Source organism: Garra rufa, chromosome 1 (assembly GCF_049309525.1).
Source record: "Garra rufa chromosome 1, GarRuf1.0, whole genome shotgun sequence".
NCBI classification, from domain to species: domain Eukaryota; kingdom Metazoa; phylum Chordata; class Actinopteri; order Cypriniformes; family Cyprinidae; genus Garra; species Garra rufa.
This window is the reverse complement of record NC_133361.1, coordinates 25,308,457-25,322,873: the sequence shown is the minus strand read 5'-3', so window position 1 is coordinate 25,322,873 and position 14,417 is coordinate 25,308,457.

The following is a 14,417-nucleotide window of genomic DNA, read 5'->3' as shown; positions in this document are numbered from 1 at the left end:
GTAAACTTCAAGTGTGAAATGAAAAGCTATTTAATGTATTGCACATGAGTAAAGACTATAACACTCACATTTATGTATTTCAATATAAGGACGGGGTAAGTTATGTTAACCGATCACTTTTTTGCTCTTGTTCAATCAGCTATGCCTCAATAAACACACCGCGTTCGGCTCTGTACCACAGTAAACACCGTAAACACATCGCATTCGTATCTCTCTCAGTACTCTACCAGTACATATAAAGATAAATCAAAGTGACATTAAGTTTACTAACCATTCAGACACGTCCAGTATAAGCCGGTGTTATGCCAAATTCTTACCCCTGCCAGATTAGTACCCCCCTAGTATTGGTAGGTTTAGGGTTAGGTGTGGGGGAGGGGTTAGGATTAGGCAATCAGGTAGCGATTTCAACGAGAGGGGGTAATAATTTAGCAGGGGTCGAAAATGGACACAACACTGTAATTGCCAACTTCTTTGCGGGTGTCATCTTGTTTCGGTTCCAGCTACGGTTTTTAAATTAAATTTTAAATGGATGGGGTTGTACAGTGTCTTCAAAGCCCCCCCCCCAAGTGCCATTTTCCCCCAAACTATACAACTATACCCCCAAGTGTTGTCTAGGCAACACCCCCTGTGCTATGTAATGACATGCCCCACAGAACTGAGGGGCGGGGTGAGCTGAGGTTCATATCATTTAAAGGGCCAGGTACTGATATCGCTTGCTGAGAACAGAGGCATTTTTTACCAGGTAAAATTAGTGGTTTTTTTACACTACCATAGAGAATTTTTAATCAAAGTATATTACAAACTTTTCATTTGGACCCTAAAGCATCATATAAACTTGTGGAAATTAGGCATTGGATGACCCCTTTAATGTAAATTATGATTGTGTGATATCACCCCCCAGTGGCTAATTTCTTAGAAATTTCTCACAGACCTATGGGGCCAAGAGTCAATCAGGCCCACTGAGTTTTGTTCTGACCGGCCTCCGTTAACCTTGTCTAATACTAGGGGTGGCACGGTACATGAAAATAAATCCGAACCGTTCGGTATGCTTGTCTCGGTTCAACGCATGCGCAATGTAGCCTTGTGCACGTAGTGAGTGTCCTTTTTGCGGGAAATAAGAGGTGTGTGTGGACATACAGACAGTAAAAGTGGAGTGCTGCAGGTTACGTCACGTGTAGAAATTGCAAGTGGGAGAGATAAGGAAGGCTGCCCGGAGTTGGAGGATGTGCCAGCGTCGTATAAGCGGCTGTTCACATGTAGCGTCTTTTGCACGCTCAGGTTTGTTATTTCACATGTAGACGCACGGGATGCGCGTTCATAATGGAAGCAACGCGCACGCGGTGGTGCGTGCTCGTTTTTTTTTTTCAGGCCCGTCCACGCCGCATTGAGATAAAAACATCCAAAGACTATAGAATACCCTTAAAGGAAACATCTCAACTTTTCAGAATTCTGCAAGCGCACCGCAGGTCATGTGACATGAACCAACCAATCACTTGTTTAAAAGACAGAGCTTAAAGATTTCCTCTCTTTTTCTTTTAAAAGATACAATTTTTGTAAGAGCTACACTGAAATTGGCAGTTTGATAAATGCAAGTTAATTCTTCAGTTCAATCTTTATGTGCTAAAAAGGCACATGAATTCCTGTAGAGATAGCAATACACATTCTCCTGTTTTTGCCATATAAATGAAAAGCATGTCATCAATGTCTTCTCTCTTGCTGTATCAAAATCTCCCCTAGCTTTCCTCAGAGATGGTCCCAATAATGTGCTTAAAGTCAAGTCCAATTCAGTTTGTGCATGTTTACATAACAATATATAACAATTTTTTTAATAATGTATCATAAATTGTGGATAATTAAGCTACATATTGTCACAGTTCTGTCTGTCTTGTCATTGGTTTTGCCCATTTGTCTTCCCCCCGTTGATCTGTCATTTGGTTTAGCCCTTCGTCATTGTGATTCCCGGCACCTGTCCTTGTAATTATTAGTCATCTGTGTCACCTGTGTTTGTTGATTAGTCTGTCTTTAAAAGTCTGTCTTTTATTTCAGTTCCCTGTCGGTCCTTCTGTGTAATAGACGTGTGTGAATGTTCCTGCCTTGTTCCTGCCTTGTTCCAGTCTGAGATTTATATTAAAAATATTGTACTTTGTAAATATCGTCTATCGTCTCGTCTAATCCTGCACGCACCCCTGACATAAGGACCGACCTACAACAGTTTACCCGGCACCTCTCCCTGCGTTTATTTTCCGTTTTTTGTATCAGTGTTTTATTTTTTTTTCCTATATGGATGACCCTAATGTTTTCATCATTCTCCTGAAGCAGGGGAAACGCTCTCTCGAGGACCACACCAGAGACTTCATGATCCTCGCTCCATCTACGCACTACCTGGACAGCTGCTTGTGCACGTTCTTCCGTAATGGACTTAATAACACCATCAAGGAGCAGCTGTCCGGGGAGGGTCCTCGAGAGAGCATCGCCGGATACATCGAGTGGGTGCTGGCGTCCAGTGGATCTTCCTGGACTGTCGGCTTCGTCGAGGAGGACGTCAGCCCCACTCACGACCCAGAGAGCAGCCAATCATCGCCCCGACATGCAGAGCGGGAACCCGAGCGCACCGCGGATGAGGGATTAGAGCAGCGAGCGACAGAGCCAGAGTCCTCTCCGGCTGATCAGGTGTGTGAGCCGGATTCTACATCTGCGACGGTGGATTGCAACGTGGAGCAGATGAGGGAAATGGAGAGCCCTGCCCACTGCAACACCGCTGGGGGTGAGCTGGACAACTCTGGGGACCTTATTGACTTTTCCGAAGTTTTGGATTATATATCGTTTGACTTAATAGACTTTGTCACTGAGCCACTGACTGGCAGGAACTTCCCTCCCACCCGCCCTCTTCTATCTGAATCTGCCTGGTCCCCGCTGGTTCCGCCCAGCCGTCCTGAGTCCCCGCTGGTTCCGCCCAGCCGTCCTGAGTCCCCGCTGGTTCCGCCCAGCTGTCCAGAGAACCGGAGTTCATCAGTCAGTCCCCTTGCTCACCCTCAGCCCACCATCTCTGCAGTGGGCTCGCCGCAGAGATGCCAGCTTACATCGGTGGCATGGCTGGAGGATCCCTCAGCTCCGCCTCCAGCCTATGAGTCCAGATCTCCACCTCGGCCCTCCGACCCTGCGGCTCCACCACGGCTCTCGACGCCCTCCTCTCCACCGTCGCCCGTCGGCCCACCAGCTCCACCGGGCTCCATCGTCCTTCCGGCTCCGCCTTGGTCAGTCGTCGACCATCCGGCGCCTCGGGACTCCACTCCTCTGGCTTCGCCTCGTCCCTCCGGCTCTGTCAGGCTCCTCCTTCCCTTCAGCGCCGCCTTCGTCCTCTGTCGCTCCGGCTCTGCCGCGGACCTCCGGATCTCCGCCTCGGCCGCCAGAGCCTCCTGTTCCGCCTTGGCCCTCCGGATCCGCGGTGTCGCCCTGGATCTTCGGCTCTCCATCTCCGCTTCGGGTTCCTCTGCCAGCTGCTCTGCCTCTGTCGTTCGGCCCCACGGAGTCGGCGGTCCTTCCTCCACCATGGCTCCTCCCTCCGTCGGCTCCTCCGTGGGCCGTCATCCTGGCTGCGATCTGGGTCCTGCTCTCCTGCTTCAGGTCCCTCCTGTGTCTTCCCTGGCTCCTCCCTCTGTCGTCGCCCCCATGGACTGTCTTTTGTGTCACCTGGACTTTTGTTCTGGTCCTCCTCCGGGGGTTGCGTCCTCCGCCGGAACCCCCTCCTTCATTGACTCTGGTTTCCTGGTTTTTCCGCCCCTCTCGTTTTTTCTTTTTTCGAGGACGCGCCTTTCCGGAGGGGGGCGTAATGTCACAGTTCTGTCTGTCTTGTCATTGGTTTTGCCCATTTGTCTTCCCCCCGTTGATCTGTCATTTGGTTTAGCCCTTCGTCATTGTGATTCCCGGCACCTGTCCTTGTAATTATTAGTCATCTGTGTCACCTGTGTTTGTTGATTAGTCTGTCTTTAAAAGTCTGTCTTTTATTTCAGTTCCCTGTCGGTCCTTCTGTGTAATAGACGTGTGTGAATGTTCCTGCCTTGTTCCAGTCGGAGATTTATATTAAAAATATTGTACTTTGTAAATATCGTCTCGTCTAATCCTGCACGCACCCCTGACACATATCATATGCCAAAGTAAATTTCTGGAGTGTTAAAGGTTAAAAGAAAAAAGAACCGTACAGAACCGAAAACCGTGACCTAAAACCTGATACGAACCGAACCGTGGGTTTTGTGAACCGTGCCACCCCTATCTAATACGTGCTCAAAGTTCATCAGCCTATGGCAGACATTTTTTATATATGCAAATGTCCTTACAGGCTCTTGTGGTACTATGGACCAAGACAATGTACACCAATTTTCACGTTGATAGGACAAACGGTGGCATAGTTATGGCAATTTTTATATTTTTTCCCTTTTTATAGCGCCACCAAGTAGCTAAGCTATGCAACTTTTTTCATGAGACCTCAGATTCAGCTCTTACATATGCGTAGTTTGGTGTTGTTTAAGTTAGAGCTGTTTTTGGCCCTGCCCCTTTTGAATGTTTTGGCGTCCCAAAAGTGCAACAATCAAATGACCATCTAGACCAGGGGTGTCCAAACTTGGTCCTGGAGAGTGGGTGTCCTGCAGAGTTTAGCTCCAACCCTAATTTAACACACCTGAACCAGCTAATCAAGGTCTTACTAGGCATAGTAGCAAAGCCAATAGAAGGCAAGTCTGCAACCTTTAGCCAAAAAAAGCATAAACTGCTAAAGCAGGGGTGCACTACCCTGTTCCTGGAGATCTACCATCCCTCTGCTAATCTTCAACATGTTTTACACAAAAAAATACTTTTGAATTGAACTATTTTTAGAGTTAGCACTGGAAAAAACTGCCGTTTTATAAGAGAAGTCATGGTCTTTTTGCGACCGGTAGGATTCAGCTTACCGCACTTCCCATTCATTCCTATGGTATCCGTAAACGGCCAGTGAGCGTCGCACAACTCTCTGACTGAAATTCAATGACATCAAGGCTGTAATGTGATGGTTATTAAGGCACACATGATCTAAGCTGACCGCTATATTTCTCCAATAGTAAGTAATGCAGACCCTCTCATCTCCCAATAGTAAGACAATATCTGCTAGAAACTTCCAGGGAGGTGTTTGAGGAGCCAAACTTTGCAGGACACTGGCCCTCCAGGACTGAGTTTGGACACCCCTGGTCTAGACTAGGAAAACAATGGAAGAGCAACAGAGTGGAATGCAAAAACTAGAAACACGAGGCAAAGGAATGAATACACAAAACAGAAACATCTCTAGAAAAAGTTTTACCATGTAAATTGTAAATAATACTCGAGATAGGAGATGCGAACACAATGTTCAAACACATCCGTCTAGCACGTTTGCATACAAAAACTATGGAAAAGCAGCGCAAGGTGATGTTTTTTGTGAATTTATGCACATGAACTGTGATAGTGACCCTTTTTAAGCAGATTTTGGGCCCGTTTGTTGATGCACTCTCCAGTTTGGAAAATAGCCTAGCTTTCACAATAACCTGAACCAAACTAAAATATGACATCAACTGGACTCAAGACACCCTAAAGTCTCTTAAGACTCCTCAATCAAGGCTTTCCGTGCTTTCCACATGTGTTTGACGTTCTGGATATGGATATTCGTCTCCTCCCACAGATATTGCTGATAGGGTCCATTTAATGCTTCTCCTTCCCCTTTCCCTTTCCTTCACACCCACCTCCCCTCAAAGGAACCCTCACTCTATGCTAAATGCATTTAGCATTGCATCGAGCCATGTGAGAATTCACATGCCAACACCCAATGTATGTGCATGGGGTTGCTTCTCAATCTCTCTTTTACTCTAACGTTTTCACCCTTTCCCTCACTTATTCATTTTTTATTATTATTTTCTGTGGCGTACTTTATTATTTGTGGAATCTCCCTCATGAACTTGAGCAAGTTTCCACCAATAAAAAGACAACACCCAATACATGCATGCTTTCCTGTTTACAAAAGCCACATAATGCAGGCCTTGTTCGCCACTAGGGTTGTGGTATGTAGTCCAATATAGAGAAAGCATGCAAGGTGATGACGGGGTCAGATCTGGCCAGGAAGTGGGAGATCATAGGGGGTCACTTGCTTTTGGCATGTATTAAACTCTAACCCCTGCAGACTTCCACCTCCTTTACAACCCCAGTCCAGCTCCATCTGTTTTATTTCCCATAGGGTGTGAACGCAGTTCTTGTCATTGAGCATGCATAAATTGCATCAAATATGATTGAACATTGTACACATCAGATCAGGAACTTTTCGCTGTTTCAATCACTCTGCTTGACCGTGTTTGCAAATTTGCTGGATTGTGTCCCAGATAGCATGGTGACATTGATGCAATGTTGAGTTTTGATCCAAATCATCATTTTGGTTGAGATTGACATTTCAATGTTTAAAGTATATTGGATCAGCAGTGAAATTTTGATAAAAGTCGACAGCACACATGGATTAAGACAGTGACATTAAACTAACAGTGATTTGTAGTTGATGAGCACAAGATGATGCAGGCATGCATCTCTACAGAACACTAGTGGGTGTTTCTCAATCAGCTTTAATCCACTGGGGGCTTGGAGCTTTCATGATTTTATTAAGTCTGTTGAAAAATGGTAGAAAAACAACAATTGTAGTTTGAAAATGCCTACTTATTGGTTAATGGCCATTTTGGTTCTGCATGTGCACTTTTCGTCAGTAGTCTAATTTTTATGCTTCCTTATTAGAAAGAAAACAGAGATGCATCCTATACAGAAGTCTTGTCTGTTGAATCACCTGACATGCATGACTTCTCTGGTTGCATGCATGACTTCTCTGGTTGCATGTTGCATCTATCTTGTTTCTCCATGCCTTTGTTTTGTGTGCTTGTTGTTGTTATTATTAGGGCCTGAGCACCGTTGTCTCTGATTCTTCTCCAAAATGAATCACATTTTTGAGGGCCAAAACGTGCTCGAAAAGTCAAAACTTTGCACACATGCAAAAAGTGGTGAAAAAGTACATCTGATATGGCTTTCAGAAGTGGGTGTGGCAAAATGGCTCAATAGCACCACCTATAAAATGTCAACGAAGTGCCCCTCGAGCTTTGTTTCACATACACATACGAAATTCAGAAGAAACATGTAGCACACCAATACCTACAAAAAAGTCCCCCGGTACGAAATCCGAAACCCAACAGGAAGTCAATTATTTTAAATTTTCTTAGCAAGTTTTGTGCCATTTTCTGGCATTGTATTTTAACAAACTCTTCCTAGAGATTTAAACAGATCAACACCAAATTTGTTGAGTTTTGGCTCTTTGTGACGTTAAAATTTCCGTTGAAGACGAACTTTGATGTTCCGGCATGTAAAAGGAAGTTGTTGTAACACAGACATGTAATGTCCAATCTACACCAAAATTTATATGTTTGATAAGAGTACTGTTCTGAACACATGCCCATATTTAGTTGTAGTCATAGCGCCACCTGCTGGCAACAGGAAGTGACATTTTTTACGCTGTTACAAACTCTTATAGATTTACTGACATCAACATTATAATTGTTCAGTCTAATCTAAAGGCCTTTGTGATGTTAAATTGCAAAGATCTTGTGCAAAGATTTTCATTAAAGGGCATGTCCGTGGCGGGCTAACAAATTTCGTTGTTGAAATAGAAGTTGTGGTAACTCAGCCATACAATGTCTGATCAGCCATAAAACTTCACATGTTCAATAAGAGTCCAGGCCTGAACACATCTGAAGGCCAATATTGAGTTATAATCATAGCTACACCTGCTGGCAACAGGAAATGACTTGTTTTACACTAACTCAGTGGTTCTCAAGTCCACTCATCAGGGCTCACTGCTCTGCACATTTTGAATGTCTCCCTCATTGAACACACCTGTCATCAGTTCATTAGGAGAAAGATCCATAAACTGAACTGAGTGTGTCAGATTCAGAAACATACAAAATGTGCAGAGCAGTGGGCTACGAAGACTGAACTAACTTAAGCATGCAATGTCTAATCTGCACCAAACTTAACATGTTTAGTGAGAGTCCTGGCCTGAAGACATCTAAAGGCCAATACTCGCTTATAATTATAGCGCTGCCTGTTGGCAACAGGATACGTCATGCTTTACGCTAACTCAAACATACCATCTTCAATCTGCACCAAACTGTCTATGTTTTATAAATGTTCTGGCCTAAAGACATCTGCATGCCAATATCCAGTTATAGTCATAGCGCCACCAGCTGGCATCAGGAAGTTTGTCACATATAAATGACTTGGACATACTCCTTTTATATTTATCACTTTAAATGCATATTGCCCACAGTTTGCTGTTTGGCTAAAGCCACCGCTCATTGGAAATACGTGCCTCTATATGCATTTCTGCAACATCGTAATTACGTACCCTACATACTGCACATTTTGCGACAGTTTGAAAGTGAAATGTTCAGAGAGTGGCGCTAAAACACACATTCAACGTGACCGTGACACATTTTTGTTATGCTGGTACATGGATTGTTGTGTTTTTATTACGCTGCTTGAGGTACGTATTGCAGCTGTTGAGAATGAACAAATAGCCTATAATATGTTGCTAAAGGTTAATGCTCTATCATATCCCCTAACCCCAAACACAACCCTAAACCAAATAATGTTAACAAATGCAAAAGTGAGATAAAATGCATTTGTTGATGCAGCCAAGCTATTTTAAATTCATTATGCGGATTTTAGCAGTTTTGTCAAACTGTTTCATGGGGTTCGTACCAGAGCACTTCATCACTCAAGTGCTACACCGTATCGCATGAGCTACTGAGCAAACCTACTGAATTAGAAAACTCATGCATATGAAGCTGTATATGTGACAACAATATTCAGAAGTATCAGTTTTCAAAATGCGCAGGATGTTCAAATTGTTTTGAAGCCATAATATAATATTCTGCAAGTAATTGTGCGAAAATTAGGCTTTATTAATCAAACCTCTGTGTAAATCATACTTTGTGTGAAAAGAAATAAAAGTCAGCATTTTGCTGCCTGTAGAGTTTATTTCAACTGGAAACTGCAGTGATTTGTACATTTGTACATGTATGTTATTTTTTAGTTTTGCAGAAATGTATATAGAGGCATGTATTTTCAATGAGCCTAGGTTGTTAAAATAGCATCTATTTACAGAAATGACCTGTCTTGGTTTTCTGCTTGACATGAACTGTCTGTAGTCTAAGAATAAAGACTGCTCAACACAGGAAGAGAGGAAGACTGAACATGAATCTACGTTATAATTCCCTTCTAACAGAAGAATTTCTTCCTGATTCTATCTTTGATCTCTGTGACGTTTCTCAGGCTTATGTATGAGTGGATGGCTAGCTTATATTTACATTTTCTCTAACTCTCCTCCCAGAGGGTAAATCAAAGGATGTTGTTTTTATATTTCAGACTCCTGTTATGTGCAAGAGGCCCTGAAGAAGGCAGGGCTGGGCTCTGAACCCGCTGTGCATTCCTTCAATGGTTTTAAAAGGCACATAGTGTCCACTGTGCATAAGCATGCTGATCTTACAGTGGCTCATTAACATGAACTCTGGCTCTGAGCTCAGAGCAAAACACAGTCTTTTCCATTACTGCTCACTATTTCCTGTTTTTACGTTGTCTTCACACGTCCTCTTTCCAAGATTGCACACAATGAGATGGATTGTCTTTTAGAGTCCTTATTTTATCAGTCCAAGTTCTTGCTGCAAAATAATTGGCATCCTCTCGGTCTGTCCTGTTCCATAGGCTGACGTCTTCTCAATGCTGGGCTGGATTATGGAGGAGAAAAAAATACTGGGGCGTTTGACATTTCCCTAAGCGCTTCATACCAGCTCACTTCAGCATTGCACCAAGGCATCTGTAAAGAGTCAGGACATGTTGCCAAATGGGCGCAGGTTTGTGATTGCACTTGTACAAAGGGGACATGAAAAATGTACTGAATGTACTGGGTTATTCAGAAATCATAATGGCATTTGTGCAGTCACACAAGAGAAACTTATTCTGCTTTATCAAAATGTCCTCAATTTAGTGGGTTCTGTGTGTTAAAAATGCAGGGAATGTCACATGTTTGAAAGCAAAATACAGAAGTGGTTTTAACCACCTTTCTGAATCTGAAATATTTTTGAGACCTTAACCCAACCCCAACTCCCAAATATAGCAAGTGAGTTACAAATTTAGTTACTCTACGCTCTTAAAAATAAAGGTTCTTGTAAACTTAAAAAACTAAGTCTAAGACTGTTGGATTTGAAAGCCTAGGCAGCTGACTTGCTGTCTTCGCTGCCTTATCAGGCAATGACTTTGCAGGCAGCGTTTTTGCATGAAGGTACCTCATAAAACTGATTTCGAACAGGCTTCTGAGGCAACGTAATGGTTTAATGATCTATCACCAAATAGAATGAGTTTTGATGATTACTACACAAATATTTGTGACCCAAAACCAAAAAACCAGAAATTGACATTTTTTAAATTAAGATTTAAACATCATCTGAAAGCTAAATAAATACGATTTCCATCGGTGTATGGTTTGTTGGGGACAACTATTTAAAAATGAAGTTCTTAGCAATGCATATTACTAATCAAAAACTAAATTTCTAAATATTTACGGTAGGTAATTTTTCCTTAATATCCTAATGATTTTTGGCATAAAAGAAAAATCGATAATTTTGACCCAAACAATGTATTGTTGGCTACTGCTACAAATATACATGTGCTACTTATGACTGGTTTTGTGATCCAGGGTCACATTTAATTACTATAATTCTTATTTTCACTAGAAATGAAAGGCAGCTTTTTTCAATTTTTTGGATGTAGCCTAAAGCCCTATTTACACTAGTGCGTTTTTGTTTTAAAGGGGTCATCGGATGTCCATTTTTCACAAGTTCATATGATTCTTTATGGTCTTAATGAAAAGTCTATAATATACTTTGGTTAAAAATTCTCAATAGTAGTGTAATAAAACACCCTTTCACCTTTACCTTTTACCAAAATTAGCTCTGCAAAAATATCAACTCATTTTATTGCATGGTCCCTTCAATGCAAATGAACTCTGCTCGCCCCGCCCCTCTCTGATGTGCGATTATGAGCCGTAATGTTTACTTTAGCTGCGTTTAGCGGTGAAACTTGCCAACAAGCACATTATTAAGAATGGCCGTTTGCAAAGATGCATAAAAAACCCTTATACTCACTTCTGCTGTGGGTGGAGCTGCATCAGGAATAATTTGCACGATCTAGACACAAATGTAGTTTGGGATCGGCACTTTCCTTTTAAAAAAACGGAAGTAACGTTATCCTCTGCGTCTTCAGCGACTCAGATGTCGGGAGTAAATGACGACTGCTCTGTTCATTATTACATCCAACAACAGAACACCTCAATCGCTCATTCAGAGACATTCTTGTCTTCCAATGCACCTGAGTCGACACAATGGCGATCAGAGTCGGACTGTTTCAGCTCGGTGAGGGCGGGTCATAGTCAGGCGCTCGTGTCAATCAACTATCGTGGAAGCGGCCTCTGTCTGTGTGTCATCACACCGACAAGAAGCTGAGAATGACCTGATTTTAAAAGGGGGATATTACTTTTAAAAATAAAAAAATACCACTGGGTGGATTTTTATCATTGTAGGGTGGTTGTGTACACAAACTACCAATACACATTAATGTTCAAACAACATGTGAAAGTGAGTTTTGCATCCGATGACCCCTTTAAAACAACGTTAGAGATGTATAGGTAGAGGTCCTATTATTTAGATGGTCGGACACGTCTATGTGCTTGAAGCGGTCAAATGGGAAGTCTATCTATACATATTTATGGGTACAACAATGAGCATGATGTTATTGTTTACATGGTCGTCAAGGATACGCAGAGAGAATGCCAGAATTCCAAACTGAAGTGAGCATCCCTATGGCTGCGTCCGAAATCGCATACTACTTAAGTAGGTACTACATTTAAATTCAAACGTACTACCCGACCGTTAAAACAGTACGTTCTATACAGTATGAATGTGGGTAGTATGAATGGAATTCGGACATACTACATCCGCCATATTGATGTTGTCACTTGTCTTGCATCATCACAACAGCGCGAAAATTTACACTTGAAAAGAGCCGCGGCTCCATAGATACATACATGTAGATGCCTCATTAGCGACTGTTTCTATGGGCCGTTTATACGTAAGCCGTCCGCCATTTCACTGCGGTCCACTTGACGTCATTCACCCATAGATCTATGTAACTGACCATATTAAATAACTGAATATTCGAAATGCCACAGTCCTGCACAGCCGTTGGCAAACCTACTATATGGTGAATGACGTCAAGTGGACCGTTCCGCATCTACGTGCTTGGAGCGGTCCGATGAGGCATCTACGTATATATATCTATGCGCGTCTCCACTTTCCACCATTTTTCGAATATGACGCCTCCTCCCGCGGAGCCTCATGGGATAGAAAAGTGTCCATGGTATGCCTACTACAGAATTCTGGCGGAAGCAGTAGGTCATCCGGGTAATTTTCGCCTACTGAATTTCGAATACTATGAATTCGGACATACTACTCGCCTCGCGTACTGCTTTTCGCGTACTATATAGTAGGGTAGTATGCGATTTCGGACGCAGCCTATGCCTTTTGAAGTGTGTTCTTTTAGGGAGTAGAGCATTTGGAACTCCCTTGGCAAAGTGAATGACTGACCAAATGTTACCTTGACAAGTTTTTTCAATATTATTATTTTATTTAAATATTGTCTAATTGTGTCTTATTTACTATTGAACTATTTCAAACTAAACGTGCTTAAACTTGCTTACACTACCGCCTTAAATCTTATTTCTATCGCTGACGAAAAATATTTTGTATTACATTAAGATAAAGACAATCAGCCTATTCTACTTAAGTTTGTATGTGAAGTCGAAATCAACCCCAGTTTTGCTTTAAAATGCATTGCAAGAGCTTCTAACTGAAGATCACATGATCACTAACAAAAATCACTTCCGTGAATGACCATGAAATGTCCCCTTCGCTAACAGACTTCTGAAAGGGCCCTTCCTGAATGGATTAAGTTGCTCACTTTCGTTTGCAACATCCCTACAAATGGTGTCCCCTTCCCGAAGTGGCCTTGAAGGGTGCAAAAGAGCAGTTTGGAATTTGGCCAATTAAAGGGATAGCTCACCCAAAATTTAAATTCTGTCATTAATTCACTCAATAGGCCTTCAGGTATTTTATTTTGTTTTATTGTATTGTATTTTCACTCTTAAAGGGATAGCTCATCCAAAATTCAAAATCTTTCATTAATTACCCACCCTAATGTCATTCAAAACCCATTATTTAAAGTGGTTTGAGTGTAAGAATATATAAAAGCAAACACTTTTCAAGTTTTCCCAAAATTGTTCAACCCTAAAAAGATAGTTTACACTCAAAAAGGCTTTTGATTTTATTTATTTAGTTTAGTTTAGCTATTTTTAGTTTTAGTTTAGTTTTTTTTTTTTTTAGTTTTTTTTTGGTCGCTCTTAAAGGGATTAGGTGACCTAAAAATGAATTTCTGTCATTAAGTACTCACCCTCATGTCGTTCTAAACTCATTATTTAAAGTGGTTGGAGTGTAAAAAGTGCAACCAGTCACATTTGTCAAGTTTTTCCCAAAATTGTTCAAATCTGAAAAGATGGTTTACACTCAAAAAGGCCTTCAGATTATTTTATTTTATACTTTTAAAGGGATAGCTCACCCAAAAATGAAAATCTGTCATGAACAACTCACCCTCATTTTGTTCCAAATTCATAAGACCTTCGTTCACAACGGACAAGGCCTAGAAAGTTAGTAAGGACCTCGTTAAAATAGTCCATGTGACATCAGTCATTCAACCATAATGTTATAAAAATATTAATATTTTTTGTGAATTACTTTATTTAACAATTTCTTCTCTTTCGTGTCAGTCTTCGATGTGCATTCACAAGGGTATCACCGTTTCGAAAGTACAGTATTCTCATTGCTTCATTGCTGTATGCAGTGTCAGAAAGCTCTCAGATTTGATCAAAAATATCTTAATTTGTGTTCTAAAGAGGTTTGGAATGACATGAGGGTGAGTAATTAATGACAGAATTTTTAATTTCAGATGAACAATCCCTTTAAAAGTAAAGCTTTTAAAAGGGGGGCTTTGAACCATTTTGTTTGGGGAGTTGAACCATTTTGAACCATGGAAGAACCTGGTTGGGTTGCCCAAAGAATCTTTTAGTTCTTAAAAAGTACAATCTGTTTAATAAAAAGGGTCAGAAAGAGGGTGAAAAGTTTAAATGTGTAAAATTAAATTGCTATGACATTTTTTCTGTAAACAACATTTTTAGTTGTTTTGACGGCTGAAAATAATACTAAAAAAGCATTTGTAGCAGAATA